Source organism: Phyllobates terribilis, unplaced genomic scaffold, assembly GCF_046119375.1.
Source record: "Phyllobates terribilis strain yellow unplaced genomic scaffold, ASM4611937v1 Scaffold_125__1_contigs__length_5108534, whole genome shotgun sequence".
Classification (NCBI taxonomy): domain Eukaryota; kingdom Metazoa; phylum Chordata; class Amphibia; order Anura; family Dendrobatidae; genus Phyllobates; species Phyllobates terribilis.
The window spans coordinates 3702715-3724440 of NW_027362885.1; the positions used below are offsets into that span (position 1 = coordinate 3702715).

At 44.8% G+C, this 21726-nt stretch overlaps 1 pseudogene; it reads left to right on the forward strand.

Moving 5' to 3' along the window:
* Positions 1-21726, forward strand: part of LOC141203879 (UDP-glucuronic acid decarboxylase 1-like) — a 1228705-nt pseudogene that overhangs the window by 1079051 nt on the left and 127928 nt on the right.

A 21726-nucleotide genomic window follows, 5' to 3' on the forward strand; every position in this document is an offset into this window, starting at 1 on the left:
TCCCTGTCGAGTTCCTTCAAAACTGTGTAAGTGCATCCAGAAGAATTGATGCTTTGATGATGTATTGTGTTCATTCACTTTGTATTTTGTTAATTGATAAAAATAGACACTTCTACTTTTTAAACCATTTTCACTGTGCAGCATTTCTCCACACCTGCCTGTCTAGTGGATTGGAGGGGTTTCGGTCCTGAGGAAAGGTCTTGGGAGCCTGCCGACAACATCGTTCTCCCCCCTCTTCCCCCCTGTGATTTTTGAGCAGTTTCTCCGTCGGGTTGGCCTAAAGAACAGTGGGGCGTCAGGGGGGTGCTGTCACAGCAGTAACTCACGTGCCTCCTCAGCGTCGTCCTACTCTCCATCGTCAGCGTTCGGCGTCTCCTCCCATCAGGGCGGCTCGCTGAGGTTTGCCTCTTGCAGCTCTCCTCTGCACAGCTGCAACAGCATGGTGTTTTCCATTTGGCCTTAGGGGGCGTGGCCGGTCTCTGCAGGAATTTAACCCTGCTTTGTCCTGCAGAGATCAGGAGTGGTACCTGGCGACTACCTGTAGCCAAGACTATCCTCGCCACCAGAGGCTCTAGTGAAAACCAGTTAGTTGCTTAGTCACGCCACTCCAGGGTCAGCCCGGCCCCAGGAGCAGTGGGTCCACACCCAGCCGTGTTACAGGAAGTTTCATCAGTTTTTATTTTAAGTACATTAAGACAACTTTTTCTGTTGAACAACTTCCTTTGTAGAGAAGCTGTCACTTGACATAAATGTGTATTTTTTCCGTTCTCATGAATCTGCGTCATTTTGTTTTTCTTTCCTGTGCCCCTTCGTTTAGAAAATATGGCACTTTACGCCTTGTGTAAAGTAGTCTTTTTAGCCAACTCGGAGTGGACTTTAACCCCTTACTGGCCAGCAGCATTAGCCCCGCCCATCGGTGACCTGTCACGTGATCGCGGGTTACCGATGCATGGGCATGGCAACCCGGGGTCTGCAGCAGACCCCTGTGGTTGTGATGTCTTGCTTGCTATGAGCGCCACCTAGTGGTTGGCGCTCATAGCACATGAGCATTTCTGCTACATAGAGGCAATCTGCTCATCGCCTTTCTGAAGCCGAGCCGATCAGGTAACTGCGGCTTCTGGTCTCCTGTGGAGACTATTGAAGCATGCAGAAAGTGGAAAAAAATGTTTTTAAAAATATGAAAAAGGTAAAACAATATATAAAAGTTTAAATCGCCCCCTTTCGCCCCATTCAAAATAAAATAATAATAAAGAAAAAACACATATTTGGTATTGCTGCGTTCAGAATCGCCCATTCTATCAATATAAAAAAAAGAATTAATCCGATCGGTAAACGGCGTAACGAGAAAATTCTAAACGCCAGAATTATGTTTTTTGGTCGTCACAACATTGAAATAAAATGAAATAACGGGCGATCAGCTCGACACGCAAAAAATAAGCCCTCAGAGTTGGGGCAAGATGGAAGTGTGGCACCACAGCTTGTCTAATTCATGGTGAACTGTGGCTTCCCTTACACCCGAAATCTTACTCCAGTCCGTGACTGGAGCAAGATTTGTGGCAAGGTGCACGCACCACTTGTCAGAAGCGCATAATTCATGCGCCACTTAATGAATCTGGACCGTCTGACTCCAGCACGCTCCCTCATCAAGAGCAGCTTGAATATGGCCAGTCTTAATGAATCCCTGTCCTAAGTGCTTTATTAGTTAAAGAATAACCGTTGTTTTAATTTTTGTTTTGTAAATTAATATTACACATGATAATAAGTAATTTTATAATCTTATCAGAGAAGTCTTCTTTTTCCTGCTGGATTGATCTTTCAGTCTCAATTTGCGGTAACATCTGTAAAATCTGTATTCAGTGAAGACAAACTTTCCTATTAGTGAGATAGATGACAGTTAGTGCTATTAATACTCTTTAAAGAAGGAAGGGGGAGGAGCTAGCAGAAGGGGGAGGAGCTACCGGAAGGCACAGACCTTCTGCTGCAAGTTCTCCTGAAACCACAGTTACTTCTCCATGGAAGATTGCAGCTGGTGTTTATCAATAGAATCCTAGAACATTAGAATTGGAGGAACCTCCAGGGTCCTAGTGTCCAACCCCTGCTCAATGCAGGATTCACTAAACCATCTCAGACAAATGTCTGTCCAGCCTCTGTTTGAAGACTTCCATTGAAGGAGAATTCACCACCTCTCGTGGCAGCCTGTTCCATTGAAAAACGCACCAAATCTGCAGCGTGTGCACACAGCCTTGTTGTTCTTTTGGTCACAGGCAGGTCTTTGCACAGTCCTGAATGATAAGTACAGCACATACACGCTAAGGCTATGTGCCCACGTAGCAGATTTGATGCAGAGCGTTTTTGCCTCTCTCTGGCAGATTTACATGCAGATTTACATGCATTTTTTCTGCCAGAGAGAAGTGTTTTTTCAGCATTTTTTCAGCGTTTTCGCATGCGTTTTTTCAAGCACTTTTCCAAGTGATTTTGAGCATAACTTGGAAAAGTGCTTGACAAGTTGGTCACACAATATAAATCCATGCAACCGGCATGGATTTATATTGTGTGACCAACTTAGATGCTTTAAATGCTGCATCTATAGTAAAAAAAAAAAAGGAAGTAAAGAGTTAAAAGTAAAAAAAACCCTGTATACTCACCTCTCCAGTCTCCTCCCGGCGGCGTTCTCTCTCTTCAGCGTCCCGCGGTATACTGGCAGGACCTGCGGTGACGTCATTTAGTCAGCTGATGGTCACGCGACCATCACCTGACCTCTGACGTCAGCGGTCGCGTGACCATCAGCTGACTAGATGACCTCACCGCAGGTCCTGCAAGTACACCGCTGGACGGCGAGGAGAGAGGATCGCCGCCGGGAGCAGACCGGAGAGGTGAGTATACAGGGTTTTTTATTTTTATTTATTTCTTTTTTTCACCGCTTGGTAGCCGGGATGAAGAGGAGTTGTAGTCTCTTCTTCATCCTGGGTACCACACGCACCCCGATTACGCTGCAAATTCTCGGCCATTGAATTTAATTGAAACGCAGCAAATCCACATATACCTGCGGGGTTGCTGCTTTTCAATGGCCGCGAATTTGCGGCGTAATCGCGGTAGAAATGGTCATGCTGCGTTTTGCAACGCAATGCGAATTCGGTGCGCTAATTAGCGCATCATGTGCACAGCACATCCGAATTCACATTGCTTTGCATGGCAGACGGTTTTACAAGCGTTTTCATGGGTACATAGCCTAAGAGCGGGGAGCGGCTCTAGTGTCACCTGCTGGGATGGCACAATCACTGTCACCAGGATACAGGGGACATTATCAGAAAGGAGGAGATGACGTCTCTTCCCTCTCGCCTATCAGAGAATAGATTGCTGTATACGGGGGGCCTTATCCTCCTCTATTACACATCACTCAGTTCCTAAAGGGAATGATTTGACCATAATACAATATATTTGAGTGGAGCCAGTGCTCCAGTTTTACGTTCATAATGTTGAATGGAGATTGATCAGTTCCAGTGTGTCTGAACAGGGTCCGAGCCCACATCTCCTGAGCTCAGGCTTTACACTGAGCATCACTGTCACGGACGTCAGATGAGAAGGGCATGGAGCACGATGTGGATGGTTGCCTCCGTATCCGCCATTACCTGGACTGCTAGCTTTACCTGGACACTCTGGATCAGCTCCTCCGTCTTGTCGAGACCTCTAAGGGCCTGTTCACACAAGCAGATAAAATATCATTCAGAGTTTCATCCAGAAAACTGGGAGAATTCTTTTCTCACTTGTCATCCATGTGCAGTCCAGATCTAATCTGGCTTTTTAACCATTTACAGTTTCCAGGGCTACAGGATTGCAATGTATCTGTAAAAAGCAGATTTTTTTCTGTACCCATAGACTTGAATGGGTGAATCTTGTCTGACGGATGAAACGAGGACATGCTGCCATTTTCTTTCTTTATTTTTTGCTCACACACAGATTCGATCAGTGACAAAAAAAAAAAAGACTCATCTGCACTTTCCCATTGAATAGCATTGGTCTGAGTGCTGTCCATTTGTTCCACAGACAACTTTCATACTGAAAATACATTCGTGTGAACGAGTCCTAAGAAAGACCTTGTAATTGGTTATTAGATGTTGACTGAAGTCTGGCTCTGAAAATGCAGGGCTCTTAAAGACGTTCTCTAATACTTTAATGTAGATGATTTATGCATAAAATAGGTCGTCTATATCAGATCGTTGTAGGTCCGACTCTTGGCTCCCCACCAATAAGTTGTTTATAGCTCTGGCAACGGCCGGATGTAACTTGTGCACAGAGCGCACCCCAGTGGCCACTGCCTGGTGCTGCAGATCACCTCCGGTACTCCTCAATAGCTGGTCTGCACCCGGCAGCGGCCGCAGTGTACGGAGCGGTTTTGTTCCACTTTGAACATTGCCTGCATCTTGCCAGAGGTGATGGCGGCTGATCATCGGGGGGCCGATGGTTGGACCCCCACCTATCTTATATTAATGACCTATCCAGTGGAGTATAAAAGTGTTTGATAACTCCTTTTAAAATCTTGTTTCCATCCCATTGTCTTATACAGCGTGTATCTGTGTTCTTTCTGTAACCAGATCGGCCTGACCTCTGATGGTTCTTCTAGGCCTCTATTACAGCTCTTACAGCCCCAGCATGCATCATTTGTGCTGGAGAGGAATATGAAGATGCAGGAGCAAATAGAAGAACAATTAGGAAAGCTTGGATTATTAGAAGAGCAAAAAATGCTCATAGTGGAGGTGAGCCTATTATTATTATTTTATTTTTTTTAACTTTCATTTTTATATTTTTAGGACATTTGTTTCCTCTCTTCAGAAAATAACAGTAGATAAGATTGATTAAAGCTTCTGGAAAGGTGTTCAATAACGTCTGATCAGGTGGCTGGTTTGTAATGGTTGTCCCATCTTACCAATCCCTCTCTCCTGCGGTGAATGTGACATTGTGGGATGAATATATATATATGTATATGTGTATATGTGAAAAGTTGTTTGCCCCTTCCTGATTTCTCATTCTTTTGCATGTTTGTCACACTTAAATATTTCAGATCTCAAAACAAATTTTAATATTAGACAAAGATAACACAAGTAAACACAAAATGCAGTTTTTAAATGAAGATCCTAATTATTAAGGGAAAAAGAAATCCAAACCTACAGGGCCCTGTGTGAAAAAGTGATTGCCCTCTAAACCTAATAACTGGTTGAAGCACCCTCAGCAACAACAACTACAATCAAGTGTTTGGGATAATTGGCAATGAGTCTTTTACAACACTCTGGAGGAATCTTTGCCCACTCATCTTTGCAAAATTGTTGTAATTTAGCCACATTGGAGGGTTTCCGAGCATGAACCGCTTTCTTAAGGTCAGGACTTTGACTAAGGCTGTGTGCCCACGATGCGTTTTTGGTGCGTATTTTGGTTCATATTTGCAGCGCGTAAACGCTCCAGAAACGCATTGCATACCTTATCCCATGACTTCCTATGACATTCTGCAAGTTCTGTGCACATGGTCCCTATTTTTTCTGCGCAGATTTTACTCGCAGAAAAAATACAGACATGACCAATTCTTGTGCGTTTCTGCATGCGTATTTGCCTATACAATGCATTGGAAAAACGCATGGCAAATACGCATGCAAATACTCAGGAAAATTTCTGCTTCATTTCTGCATCGTGGTACTAAGCCTAAGCCACTGCAAAGTCTTAATTTTGTTTTCCTTAAGCCATTCAGAGGTGGACTTACTGCTGTGTTTTGGATCATTGTCCTGCTGCATAACCCAAGTGCACTTCAGCTTGAGGTCATGAACAGATGGCCGGACATTCTCTTTCAGGATTTTTTGTTTAACCAGCAGAATTTATGGTTCCATTTACCACAGCAAGTCTTCCAGGTCCTGAAGCAGCAAAACAGTCCCAGACCATCACAATACCGCCACCATATTTTACTGTTGGTATGATGTTCCTTTTTTGAAATGCAGTGATACTTCTACGCCAGATGTAATGGGACAAACACCTTCCAAAAAGTTCAACTTTTGTCTTGTCAATCCACAGAGTATTCTCCCCAAAGTCTTGGCGATCATCAAGATTTTTTTCTGCCAAAACTGAGATGAGCCTTTATGTTCTCATTGCTCAGCAGTGGTTTTCGTCTTGGAACTCTGCTATGCGTGTCATTTTTGCCCAGTCTCTTTCTTATGGTGGAGTCATGAACACTGACCTTAACTGAGGCAAGTGAGACCTGCAGTTCTCTGGATGTTGTTGTGGGGTCTTTTGTGACCTCTTGGATGAGTCTTTGCTGCGCTCTTGGGGTAATTTTGATCAGCCGGCCACGCCTAGGAAAGTTTACCAAACCACAGTTAATTTATGTTTTAAGGAGGGAGGGGGATCACTTTTTCAATCAGGGCCCTGTAGGTTTGGATTTCCTTTTCCCTTAATAATAAAAACCTTCCTTTTAAAAACTGCATTCTGTGTTTCCTTGTGTTATCTTTGTCTAATATTTAAATTTGTTTTGTGATCTGAAACATTTAAGTGTGACAAATATGCAAGGAAAGGGGCAAACACTTTTTCACACCAGTGTATGTATATGTGTGTGTGTGTATGTGTATATATGTACATACATGTCCAAAAGTAGGTGGACATAAGGTTATGAAGGTTATGGAACAGTCACAGGAGATAAGTGTCTCGAAATTCTTATGAATCAAGTTGTTCCCCAGTTACAGCAACAGCCTAATTCAAATGACCTTTATTTCCAACAAGATGGGGCCCCTCCACATTATTCAAGAGTGGTCCGCGAGTATCTTGATGAAACATTTCCTAATAAATGGATTGGCTGAAGAGGCCCATTTGATTGGCCGGCACTTTCACCAGACTTGACCCCAATGGATTTTTTCTTTTGGGGAGTACTCATGGACAAAGTTTATAGTCGAAAACCAAAAAGTGTCAGTGATTTGAAAAATTACATGAGATGCATTTCAAGAAATTAATACCCAAAGAGACTTGTGCAAAAAAGTTTGTTGAAACTTAAGAGGCGACTTCAAAGCTGTGCAAATTGTAATGGAAAACAGTTTCCGCACCTGCGTTGATAAAATTTAAGGGCTTTTGTATTATTGTTCAGAATAAAATTTAATTGTCAATGTTATGCTTGTGTTAGTAAATATCATTTTATATATAAATCAAAATAAATGTTATTATTTTCTGGCCACCTACTTTTGGACCACCCTGTATATGTGTGTGTGTATATACATGCATACATACATACATACATACATACATGTTTAATAGCCCATATGGCAACGTTTCAGTCCAAAATTGTGGCCCTTTCTCAAGCATAGGTAAGGTGCAAGTGCAGAGTGTTTAAGGCGATCTAATTACAATAGTAATCAGCAGCAATTACATGAAAAGTGCATAATATACATAATCTTTCAGATAAATAATATTACAAGACATGATGGTGCATAATCAGTGTAAATGACTTAGTGCAAAACAACAATGTAAACAGGCTTACAGCCATAACACTCATATCAATACATAATTGATCATATGCAGCAGCTGTGTATACAAATAGGGAAACATGGCTCACCCCAATTTGCATTTGCATATAGCGCCAAAATCTCGGCGTTCCTGTAGCTAATACCACGCATGTCAGAACAGGAGGTAAGGACTTCCGCATCTGTGCACTAGAAGACCAGGTATACTGGCGCCATCTTGGAAAAGGGCATATCGCCCACAACATCTGTTGCTATTAAAAGCCAAGAGCAGGCCACTCCCTTGACATGCTCCTTCTTCTCGGACTGGCTGTTTCTTACAGCGGAGAGCTTCACACTGCTGTGATGTATTGTCCCAGAGGGGAGCAGCTGCTGTCACACTGAATTACAAGTGCTCTAATGATAACAGAAGTGCGCAGGGCATCTCATCTTTATAGAGGGCAGGGACAGTACAGCTTATTTATTTTATTTATCTCCGGAGTACCCCTTTAAGTCACTTCAGTGGCGCTTGCCCTCGCCCCATCCAGCTGTTGGGGGGAAATGGCTGAAAAATGCCAAGAGGCATGACCTTTTGGTGCGATTTTTGAGCTGTGAAAAATCTTGCAACATTTTTATTGTAGCGTTTTGGTGCAAACTGTTATGAATCGGCCCCCTGGAGTTTTTTACTGGCTGCAGATTCCTTACACATAGGGTATGTGCAGAAGCATTTCTTTATAAGAGTTTCTTAATATAATAATTTTGTACTACCTATTGTGAATGTTGATGAATTGGGTCCCTAAACAGATCTAAATGGCATAACCCTTTCAACTTCTATTACACTAAGCCCACCTCCATATGTCATCTGAGTTTTAAATATTACAACATTTGATGTTGGTAGAAGATGCAGCTCGGGGGTCGGTACTGTTGCTCTGCCTCAGCCCACGCCTTGATTTGGGATATCCTTGCATTTCATCACACAAAACTGCTTCATTAGCGACCACGTTCAGGTTCCAGGGCAAATATTCTGTGGAAAATCAATTTGAGAATTATTAAAGGGAGTCTTTCAGCAGGTGTTTGCTATGTTTTTGTAGTGCAGCATGATGTAGGAGCAGAGATCCTGATTCCAGTGATGTCACTTAGTGGTCTGCTTGGTGTAGTTTTCTTTGCTGCCGGTCTAGCAGTTGCCTGAATGCTGAGTCTATATGACTCCACCCACACCATTGATTGGCAGCTTTTGTGTACATTGTGCATAGGCAGAAAGCTGCCAACCAGTGGTTGGATTACACAGCGCAAATGAACCACGTGGCGTGAGACGCCTAGTCATCTAGTAATGATCTCCAGCTGATAAACCGTTGAATTTATTTTTTTTTTTACTATTGAAACAACCAGCATTAGCCAGTAAGTGACACATCACTGGAATTGGGATCTCTGCCTCTACATTATGCTGCTGTCAGATTAAATGGATGGCAAAAATCTACTGACACATTCCCTTAAGTTACATGAGGAACAATTGAAACTGATATTAATTGGATAGGTAATAATAATAATAATAATTTTTCAGGAATAAGTCATTTTAGAAATAAATTGCAATTAAAGTTCACTGTTACATGTGGTGGTGGTTTTTCTTTTTCTTCACAGTGGCCCAAATTTACCATTTAGCCTCTCCTGCTTCTCCTCCTAATTACATGTATAATCCAATCAAGACATTAAAAACCAACACAATAGGAACCCTGAACATGTTGGGTGAGTTGCTATATAGCATGCACATTTATGTAACTGCTGTCCAGAATGTTGGGGCGTTTTTTTCCATGTCTAAGTGAAATGCATCATTTTTAGAAAGTTGTATGATCAACAGACAGTATTGTATCAATAGGAGAAGAGCGGATTATGTGATTTTGTGGGTAATTATTCAGTATAACTCTTAATATATTGCGCTAAGCATAGAAAGAGCAGAGGTTTAGGAGTCCAGTGGGGACGGTCCTACTTACTGAATGACCACTATCTGTCTGCACCGCTCTAGGGCCGGCTCTAATTGAGCCTTTCACTGGACTTGTATGCATAGAAAGAACAGGGGTTCAGAGCAATATATTAAGTTATATAAAGTAAGGAAAATATTTTTTTTATAGTATATATCAATTGGCTCCGCTACATTTCTATAAAAATCTCCAGATCGGACGGCATTTTCTACTTGACGGGTTCCCTTTTGAAAAGGGAACTGTGCTTTCGAAATGCTTTGTCTATTCAATAAAAAATGTCCTTGCAATGTGGAGAAATGAAAGTAGCTGAGTACAGGCACCAGGAAATTTTTGTGCCAATTTTTAGGTCTCACCCCTGGGTATAATTCCATTTTGGTGTGATTGTAACATACACAAAATTTCGTAACATTGTTAGTTTTGTGATGATTGAGTTACCAGTAAACAATGTTGCAATTATTTGTAATGTCTTGCAGCAAAGTAAATGTACAACTTTACAGTAGTTTCACTCTTTTTTTTTTTTTTAATGAAACACCCTTTATTTGCTTCAGGATAGTCATGTCATGGTGATGCTTTTCCACACACTGGATAATAAACTGTTTCTGGTCTTCGTGAGTGCTCAGTGATGAGTTGAATGTACTCATGAGTGCAATGGAGCGTTCAGCGGCATCATTCATGATTTTCCATCCAGCGACTTGAGGATGCATCAATGTAACTTGCATTAGTGTGCCATAGACAAGGATCTTGATGAAGAAAATCTTGGTTTATTTCCAGTGCAACAAACAGGTTTTTTTGTGTTAGACGACATGAAGTGATGAAGCTTCTTGTGTGACACAAGGTCTTCGGCAGGCTGCACGCGAGTTGAGCAGACATCGTTGCCTTCCTTCTGCAGAGCCAGAACCATCTCACTGAAATAGCTGTGTATCAATTAAAATTTAACTTTTAATCAAAGACTTATAAAATAAGGTGCAAGTGCTCACAGACTAACATATACACAATAAAAGAGTGATCCACTCATACACTCCTTTACTCCAGTTATCACACCCAACAACATCAGGTGTTCACATGACCTTTCACATGTATAACTGGTTACCCCACCTATACTCAAAGCAGGAAAATTTACCCAGAAAGGTCCTGCTCAGATACAATAATGGTCATGCAACGAACAGCATCTAATGGTACACTTCAGTGACCATCTTATTTTAATACTAACTAGATAAGGATCAATGTAAAAGATATGTTGAAAGATGCTTGTTGGATAGGAGAAAATATAAAGGTAACATATTTATTAACCCATAAAGCAGCAATTTGTAGTGTTAGAGTCTTCCCAAAATAAATAACCCTCTTTCATGGTTATGATACTTAAATTGTACACATACACCAAGGGCCAGGGACAGGACTCGCTTAATTTCTAACCCTATACCACATATCCCCAGTTTAAATAGACCTGGGAAAGAGAAAGGGAATCTAAATGGAATGTGCTCCAAAGAGTGCTTGTCACACCCAGGTGTGCGGCAATGGGCCCAAACAAAAGCGCTCAGGTCCATAGCTCTAGAACAGACCTGGGCAAACTGTGGCCCGCGGGCCACATCCGGCCCTTTGAGCGCTTCTGTGTGGCCCGCTGACACAGTCAGCCAGACGCAGGAGAAAGCCTGAGCTATTATCTTACTCAGACTCAGCATTCTGATTGTAGCTCCGCCCCCCTGTGGATGCCATCTTCTCATTGGTGGATGTGGGGATGCTCAGTTCCTTGCTTGCAGAGCAGAGCTACTGTAATGTCTTCAGGTCAGGAGTGTTCAAGAAGAGGGAAACTTGGACTACTACACCCATCTGCTGCACATAGTGGGCAAGTGACATCTAAGTTGAGCCCCATGGTGTAAAATAACAGCTAGGAGCTGACATTGTGTCTACTGTGCTGATCAGTTCACAGCACAGCACTGCCTCCTTTCTCGGACCGCAGTTTACACTCAGTGAGAGCAGCTAATTATCTGCAGCTTACTGAGTCTTCCCCTGGCAGCTCAGACTGATCGGAGAGAACATTTGCATTCCTAGTGAATGACTCCAACAGTGAAGTGCCCCTCCTCACCTGGGATATTCTATGTGCTCCCCAAACTGCACCCCACATACTCTGCTGCCTCTCCACCTTTGCGTGAGGGTTAACCCTTACCTCACCCTTTACACTGAGCTTTTGAGTTATTGCGCTGTGTTCTATGTCCTGTGCAGGTGAGGTAAGTGTTAAGCTCCTCACAATGCTCCCTGCTGTGATCTGTGAGTTATCACAGCCATAGACTTTAATAAAGATCCCCCCCACCTGCCTGTTACCTCCTGCCCCACATGTGATGTGGATCTATGCATGTGGAACAGGGGTGGGCAAACAACTTTTTTTTTCCACATGCTCCCAATTTATGTATTGATTGATCAATTGCCAATGCTTGCTATGATAAACTTTATTGTAGCAAGTATTATCAGGGTGTGTTCACACAACTGTATTTTCGGTCCTAGTGCTTTTCGTGAAAAAAATAAAATAAACCTGACTTCACACGGACAGGACTAGTAGCAATGCTTTGCAATTGAGCTATTCAGATTACAGTTTAAGTCCATGGCCCCACTATCAGTATTTGGCAGAATTTTTTTCTCAGGAGTGGGAGCCAAAACCAGGTGAGGAACAATCAGAGAATAATAGAAGATATAATAGAAACAAGTCACCAGTTCTGCATTTATCACCCACTCCTGAGAAAAAATACTGACTGAATACTGATAGTGGGGCCGTGGCCTAACACAGACCAAATATCCGTGTGAAAAAGATCACAGCACACACCAGTTTCTTCTGTGTATCGGATAACACTCACTTATTGAAGTCAGAGTTTGCAAAAAAAAAATTGAATCACATATTAATCATCTGTATGGCATCTGATTTTTACAGATACATTTCGATTACAATCATACGAAACTGTATTTGTTTTTGTACATTTTATTCACTTCTGATATATAAAAATGGATCACAATACAGATGATAAAAATAGTCTGCCTTTCTGGATGACAATCATGACATCGCTCGTGTAAACGTAATCATATAATCACCTTCTTTTTATAAAGCGATAAAATTAATATTGAGCAGAATTAAAGGGGCGGCCTAAAACAGAAGGTAAATTTCATACTAAATGTCTATTTAATTCAATCCAATCACTTATCTAGTACAGTTCAATTAAAAATTCCCTACCGTTTCCTCTCTACTCTAACTTCTTGTTTGTTTTTTCTCATCCAATGATGTTTTGTTGAGAATTCCAGTGCATTTTGGGATACTCACATGGGACGTCATCAAGGGGAAAAGGATGCGATCACTGACGCTGCTTTCCTCACATTTAAACGAAGCACCATCAGTGACCTCTGTTTCGGAGTCTGGGTTAGTCCCTGCTTGCTGCGTGGTGTCCTTACAATTTCCACTGACAGCGCACTCTCTTGCTGGCTCATCACTTCTCTTTAGAGCCAGCAAGGGAGTGCACTGTCACTGTTCATTCAAAGGAATATAGTGCCGGGAGCTCATACTGTCCATAGGTCATAATTTATAACCGATGCATTATCAGTAGAGCAGGGACTAGCCCAACCTCTGAAACAGACATAATTGATGCCACTTCATTTCATGGAGGGGGCAGAAGCTGCGGAAGTGACCACAGCTTCTACCACCTTATGACGTCCTGTGTGAGTATTCCAAACAAAATGCCATTGGAGGTTAAAAAAAAAAGACTGGAAGTCAGACTGGAGAGGGTATATTAGGGAATTTTCAATTGAAGTATATAAAAAAAGGCGATTAGAAAATTACATTATTTAGATAAATGTTTAGTATGAAATTCACCTTTGGTTTCGGACCACCCCTTTAAGTTCAGCCGACTGGTTCGGCCCTCAAAAGCAGTGCCAGTTTCTCATGTGGCCCCTTGGGAAAATTAATTGCCCACCCCTGCTCTAGAACAACCCCTATTGCCAGGGAGATAGGCAGTCCCTGCGGACATATGCATTCCCCCGTAGCCTATGCGGGGCATCTTGTGGAACCCTTATGTAAACTCTATAAAGGAGCTCCACATGCCCTTTCTCAGCATGTACAGAGTCAAAAATTACATTAATCTTGTTTTTATGCTTGACCGAACTAGCAGAAGCAATACCTCTGATTAAACAATAAATCCATTAAATGAAGAGAGGTGATAGTCACTGGTATTTTAAAGTTTTTCATTTGAGAAATTTAGATCACCACAAGAACATGAGATGAAAGAGTAAGAAGGGGAAAATTTATTAAACACATAACCCAATAATAATTGAGTAGCCAGTTCCTTTTGGTAGTGCGAGACATAAAGGACCTGAGCACATACAAACAGGAGGAAAGAAGGAAAAAGGACCAATGGGCAATATCCCTCTTTTTGTCCCTAAGTAACTTAATCCCTACCTACGTGGAGGTTGGCACCCTACCATCCTCTGCCAGTGGCGCCTCCAACTCAACGTCGGCTGTCCCTACCTAAGCTATCCCTCTCTTGACCCTTATGTGTTTATAAAGGGAGAAAAGGATAGTTGTTCATTCAAGCCAAGCGAAGTGCTGGTCCTTAGTTCAAAAATCCACCGGGTTTCTTTTTGCAATATAAGGGCATCCCAATCACCTCCTCTAATTGGTGGGGTAATTTTGTCAATTCCCATAAATGTGATTTTCTTGTGATCCCCCTTATGCTCTAATATACAGTCCCTGAAAGAAGTTATGTCGCTTATCCATGTTATGTAAATAAAAACTTATAACCTGACGTTAAATTCATCCATTGGTTTTATAAATTACTCTTTTGAAAGCTGAAACCCTCCCAAATTTGGTTTAGGTTAAGAAAATAAATTGGCATCAATGCTGAAATATTGATCATTTAATGAACACAGAATGGTCAGATTTTGGCAAGACAAAAGTTTTGTCGCCTGGTCATATAATGCACACAATCCTAGTTTACATCCTCACCAGTGCTCAGTAAACGATCGATTAATTAGTGGGTGTGTATAAAAAGAAACCCAGCACCCCAGACGTTCACTTGAACTGCAACTTGAGCTCTGACAACATGCCAAATATCCACCCTGCTACCAAAGCCTTGATTATCAAGAGGCTGAAGACCAGATCCACTGCAGAGGTGGCTGGTACCTTTAATGTGTCTCAGCGTCGAGTACAAAGAATTAAAAATAGATTTGAAGAGACTGGAGATGTGTTTGACAAGCCCAGGTCCGGCAGACCCCGCAAGACAACTGCTCAGGAGGAACGTTTGTTGGTTAGAAAATCCAAAGCAAGCCCCTCTTCCACTGCAGTAGAGCTCCAACAGGCCTGGTCACCTCAAGTCCTTGTGTCAACTAGAACAGTTTGTAGGATTCTGTCTCGAAATGGCCTCCATGGTCGAATCAGTGCCCAGAAGCCAGCACTAAACAAAAGGCAAATAAAAAAACGTGTAGTATTTGCAAAGTCCCACAGCCTGCTAAACAGATGGACGCTGGAAAAGTGGCAGAAGGTGGATTTCTCTGATGAATCTTCAGTAGAATTACATCACAGCCGCCGCAAATACTGCAGGAGACCTACTGGAGCCCGTATGGAACCAAAATACACCCAGAAAACAGTTAAATTTGGTGGTGGAAAGATAATGGTCTGGGTTACATTCAGTATGGGGGTGTGCGAAACATTTGCAAGGTGGAAGGCAATATCAATAGCCTAAAATATCAAGAAGTATTAGCTACCTCTTACGTTCCAAATCATAAAAGGGGTCAAATTCTGCTGGCAGGATGGTGCTCCATCTCATCCATCCATCTCTACAACAAAGTTCCTCCAGGCAAAAAAGATGAAGGTGCTCAAGGACTGGCCAGCACAGTCACCAGACATGAACATCATTGAACATGTTTGGGGTAGGATGAAAGAGGAAGCTTGGAAGATAAAACCAAATAATTTAGATGAACTCTGGGAGGCATGTAAGACTGCATTCTTTGCTATTCCTGATGACTTCATTAAAAAATTGTATGAATCATTGTTGAACCGCATGGATGCAGTCCTTCAAGCTCATGGAAGTCACAAAATATTAAATATGATTCTAATAGCACCACAACTTCATTCACCAATGTTATGCAACATATAATTGTATTTTAAGATAATTATTTGTTTGAATATCACTTTACTTTCTGTGGGTAACAAAACTTTTGTCTTGCCAAAATCTGACCATTCTGTGTTCATTAAATGATCAATATTTCAGCATTGATGCCAATTTATTTTCTTAACCTAAACCAAATTTGGGAGGGTTTCAGCTTTCAAAAGAATAATTTATAAAACCAATGGATGAATTTAACGTCAGGTTATAAGCTTTCATTTACATAACTTGGATAACCGACATGTCAGGGAGTGTATATATATATATATATATATATATATATATATATATACATATACTGTATATGACTCGCCCCCTGGGACGTGTGGTACCCGGAACCGGGCTTCTGTACGATGCTGGGGGTAGTAGTGGCAACCCGATCCCGTGGCTCAGGGTGGTCAGATCAAATACTGTGGCAGTCTATTTATAGATTTGTGAATGTCCGACTACGCCACCCGTGGATTGCGGTCAGAGATAACCGCCGCTGCGAGGCAGACCACTGAGGCTGGTGTTGGTGTGCAGCACAGGGATAGGACAACTCCCCACGGGAAGAGTGTAGCCTCAGGGCAGTGTAGATGGATGCTGGGGGTGATAGTGCCGGTCGCGATAGTAAAAGTTCAGAGCCCATTTCAAACAGTCCTGGGTCTTTATTGTAGATATTATTAATGACCCAACAGTAGTACCGGTTAGGAATGGGCCTGGGTGTCTGAGAGCATTCGGGCGAGCCCCTCTGGTCAGGGTGAGTGTGTAGGCCTACCGTTCTCTCTATGCTCTTTCTGACTATCCCCCTCTTCATGGTGTAATAGCCCACGTCCCTGAGCTGGCCGTGTACTTCTCACCTGTATGGCTTGCGACTCGGGCCTTGGGTACCTGTTTGCTTTCTCCTCGCTGTACTGGTCCCTCTGTGTGGCGGAGCCTCCAGGCTTCTTAGGCCAAGGGACCTGAAATCCCTCGCGGGTTGGTTCTCTGCTGCTGGGCTTGATAACCCGGGGCAGCCTCGGACCCCAATGTCCGGTTAGATTAGTTCTCTGCCAGGACCGGCTCTCGTCGCCTCTGTCCTTGGCTTGCAGTTTCTCCTCTGCCTCACGGACTCCTCAGCTGCTGCTGACCTGTCCCTCTTCTCTGAGAACCCTTCTGGTCATTTCAGAAATGGGTTCTGGTCTCTCTAACCCTGCCCCAGTTCCAGCTTTTATAGGGCAGTCAGCTCCCCCTACTGGCCTGGGACAGGAGGTGCTGCATGCTAATTGTCCCTAACCAGGGAACCTCCCTCCTGCTCTCAGACACAGCCTTTAATATTTGTGGCATCCAGGCCTGGGGTGACACATTCCCCCCTAGTAAAATTTAGTACTCCGGGCTAAACACATTTTTAGGGAACACAAATACAGGGTATAAACAATAACATAACATATATACAAGTACATTTTGTCCTTAAGGTCACGGCGCTTCCGTGACCGGGTGTCCATATCACCCAATAAGGTGAAGTTTTGAACGGTGCAGGGACCTGTCTCCATAAACCCCAAGTTCCTAGCCTTGGGCGTGGCGACAAGACTGAGCTACCTACTTTGGGCCACAAGGGGGCCACGCCGGACAGGTTTTTCTTCTGTGGCCATCTTCGCAAGAGGGCACAAAGTGCAACTATCTACAAGACAGTTCCGGCCATTCAGTGTCCATGACCTGTCAGTCCATTGTACTAGGAAAACTAGAAAACCACTATTAATAACCAGGTAACAAACATAAAACATTTACTATATACTTTGCATTCAGATTCTCCAGCGAGCTGGTATTTGACCCCTAGTTCTCCGGGTTGACCTGTGTAACCCACTGTCTGGTGGTGATCTAACCTGGCTTTCCCCACTAGCATTTAGGGTACAGCTACTAGCTGGGTTTACAGGCATGGCAGGCTCACTGTCAGCAGAGGGTTGACTCTCTTGGGCTACTGGCATGGGTTCTTCTGCCTCCGGGCTGCTTGTTTTTTTGATTCTTCCTGCTCTCCTGTAGGCTCCTGCTGGGTTGGCTGAAAGAAGTGTAGGATGGGTACCACTATTGCATCGTTTATCCGAGTCCAGGACCGGGGAAACTCTCCAAGAACTGTGCTGATCATTTCTTCCTTATCCTCTGCGGGTTCAAGGTCATCTTGATCTTCTCCTGCACTCTGTAGTTGCTCGGGGCACCGTTTTAGGTGGTCTCTGGAGACGGTGCTAGTGGTTTCTCCTCCATCCTTGGTAATTACACATACCTTCGGGTTGTTGTGGTTGGACTGCAGTACTGTGTACGGGTCGCTCTCCCACTGGTCATCTAGCTTGTGAAGCCTTCTCTTCCGCTTCAGGACCTGCTCTCCAGGTTCCAGGGGACCAGCAGGGGCGTGTTGGTTGAAGAGCCTCTCTTGCTTTTCTCTCGCTTGAGCCAGACTCCTCTCCACACTCTCCTGTACCTTCTTGTACTGTAGCCACCGTTCCGCATCCAGTCCGCATCTGGGGAGGTGTCCTCGGGTGTCAGGACTCCCATCTCCAGGTCCATAGGCAGCTTACCTGGTCTTGCTCGCATCAGGTTAGCCGGGGTGCAATTTGTAGCATTCACCGGGATATGGTTGTATAAGTCTATCAGGTCTGGCAGCTTCTCCGGCCACAGGCTGCGTTCTTCCAGGGGCAACGTCTTGAGGAGATCAATGATGATATTATTCATTTTCTCACACAGCCCGTTGGTTTGCGGGTGGTAAGGCGTTGTCCGAATCTTCTTACAGCCGTAGAGGTTGCAGAACTCCTGGAAGACTTCAGCCTCAAACGCTGGACCTTAATCTGTCAAGACCTGTTCCGGATACCCGTGTGGACGGCAGAAGTGTTGTTGGAAGGCTCTGGCCGCTGTTTGGGCTGTCAAGTCTTTAACAGGAACCACCACCAGGAACCGGGAATAGTGATCCACTATTGTCAGGGCATAGACGTAGCCTGACCGGCTTGGAGCCAATTTCACATGGTCCAGAGCTACCAGCTCAAGAGGCTGCCTGGTGACGATGGGCCTCAAGGGTGTCTTCTGGCTGGTACAGTCCTTCCTTCTAAGGTTACATGGGCCGCAGTCCCTGCACCACTTCTCTATGGCCCCTCTCATACCGATCCAGAATAACCGCTCTCTCAGTAGGAACTCCAGTTTCTTCCACCCGAAGTGTCCCGCTCTGTCGTGGTAGGCCTCCAGGACCATTGCTGCATCTCGTCTTGAGACCACTACCTGCCAGGTCAGCTTGTGCGTCCGGTGGTTGACAAGCCTTCTGCACAGCTTACCCTCGTAGAGGAATTGCCTGCTTTTCTCCTTCCATAACTGCTTGGCTTCCTCTGGAGCGTCCGGACCAGGACTAGCGTCTGCCTGGGTTAACAGGTCTTTCACCAGGCGAATTGCAGGGTCACTATCTTGCGTTTCAGCCCAGCCGTGGTGGGGTAAGGGGTTGAACATGATGGTGGTTAGGTCTTTGTCTCTTACCCGGTGAGAATACTGAGTGGCCCCATACCGGTGGAACGCAGGGAGCTCTACTTCCTCCAGCTCTTCCGAGTCCTCTTCTCCTTCGGGTAGGTGGGGAATTCTTGATAGGGCGTCTGCATTGGCATTGGTTCTGCCTGCCCGGTATTTGATTGTGAAGTCATAATTTGATAGCCGGGCCATCCACCGCTGTTCTAGGGCACCTAGTCTTTCAATGTCCAGGTGTGTCAACGGGTTGTTGTCAATGTACACAGTGAACTTTGCGGAGGCCAGGTAATGTTTAAACCGTTCTGTGACGGCCCACACCACTGCCAAGAATTCTAGCTTGAAGGATCTGTAATTCTCCGGGTTTCTTTCAGTGGGCCTCAGCTTCCGGCTGGCGTACGCGATCACCCTTTCTCTGCCTTGTTGGTTCTGTGACAGTACGGCTCCCAGCCCCACATTACTGGCGTCCGTGTGGAGGATAAAAGGCTGGCCATAATCGGGGTAGGCCAGGATCTCATCCCCCGTGAGGGCCATCTTCAACTGGCGGAAGGACTCCTCTTCCGGCTTGTCCCACTTGAAGGGTGGCTTTTGGCTTCTGGTCTTAGATTGTCCTATCAGGAGGTCCTGCATAGGAGCTGCCATATTTGTGAACCCGGTGATGAACCTTCGGTAGTAGCCTACCAACCCAAGGAATTGCCTCACTTCTTTGATGTTAGAGGGGCTTGGCCAGTTCTTGATTACTGTAACCTTGTCGGTGTCGGGGGCTACTCCCTCTGCACTCACCTCGTGTCCTAGGTACTGTACCTTTGGTTTCAACAGGTGACACTTTGAGGGTTTCACTTTCAGGCCATAGGCTGCCAGGGCTTAGAACACCTCTGCCAGGTGTTTTAGATGGTCCTCGTAGGTTTTCGAATATACAATCACGTTGTCCAGGTAAAGTAGGACCGTCTCAAAGTTTCGGTGCCCTAGACAGCATTCCATCAGCCTCTGGAAGGTCCCGGGTGCGTTGCAGAGCCCGAATGGCATACAGTTGAATTCACTTAATCCCATCGGGGTGGTGAAGGCGGTCTTCTCCTTGTCAGCCTCTGCCACAGGAACCTGCCAGTACCCGCTAGTAATTTCCGAAGTAGAGAAGAAATTAGCTGATTTTAGGGCTGCTAAGGACTCCTCTATTCTAGGTAACGGGTATGCGTCTTTATGGGTGATACGATTGACCTGTCTATAGTCCACGCACATTCTCATGGTACCGTCTTTCTTTTTTAACATAACCAAGGGGGCTGCCCAGGGGCTACAGCTGTCTCTAATGACCCCGGCTTCTTTCATTTCTCTCAGCATGCCCTTTGCATTCTGATAGTGTGCGGGGGGTACAGGCCTGTATCTCTCCTTTATTGGTGGGTGGCTCCCCGTGGGGATGTGGTGTTCTACCCCTTTCACTCTGCCGAAGTCTTGCGGGTGCTTACTAAAGATTCTCTCGTACTCCTGAACCACTCGGTAGACTCCTTGTTTTTGGTGCAAGGGAGTGGAGTCAGCACCCACGTGGAGTTTCTGGCACCAGTCCTCCTGGGGTTTCTGGGAGCCATTACCCTCCGCCTAGGGAGATGGAGGCAAGGGTTCCACGGCCCTGACAGCATTGTGTTCAACAGTATACAATTTGGCTAGTGTAGCGTACCGGGGCAAGTGTACTTCCCTTTCCCCAATGTTTAAGATCTGGACGGGCACCCTTCCATGGCGGACATCAACCACTCCCCGGGCTGTCAAAATGGTGGGCCTGCTGTCTGAGTACACGGGTTCTACCATGGCTTGGTAGTCTCTCCCTCTTAACCCGATTGCAGTCCGACACCAGATCATCATTTCACTTTTGGGAGGCATGGCAATGGGGAACGGGTCGCTCATCCTCACGCTACCAATCTCACCACCTGACAGTTCTACCTGTTGCCGTCTCATCAGGGCTCTTACCTCTTTCTGGAGGACCCTCTGTTGGCTGGAGCTCGCATTCATCGCCACCGGCTGCAAAATCACAATTACTTCTGAAAGACAATTTTCAATCACGTTAGTACCCATGGTTATTTTAGGGTGACTTTCTCGACGGTCAATGTCCACAATGATCACTCCCTGTGCCGGCAGTTCAACTTTACCAATCTTAATGGTCATCTCTCTGAACCCCACCTACGGCACGGGTTGGCCATTGCTGGCGATGATGCTCAAGTCATTGTCTGGATAGCGGGTTATGTCAGTGTCACTCCAATACTGCTTAAAAAGTACATAGGGGATGGTAGTTACTTGTGACCCGGTGTCCAGCAGTGCACTCATGGGGATACCGTCCAGCACTACGGGTAAAACTGGGCGTCCCCCCACGTACTTATCACACCAATTAGACGGGCCTGATGACCTTATGCCAGGGGGTTGGCCCTCTGCCCCAGGTTGGACCCGTTTAAAGTACAGTACCTGGCTACGTGTGCCGACTGGCTGCAACGGCGGCAAATCGGCTGTCCATTCTCCGTGTAACGGTCGGTGGGCCTCCCTCTGAACGACGGAATCCTCCTCTGTCGACGCCACGGGACATCCTCCGGGCTGGAAGCCAACTTGATTGGTCCTAACGGGTCCATCTGTAACAACTGTACGGTCCTGGTCAGTGCAGCAACACTCCTTGTTAGTTCTTGGACCTGATGGTGCAGGTTTGCAGGCTGGGATGGGTTTAGG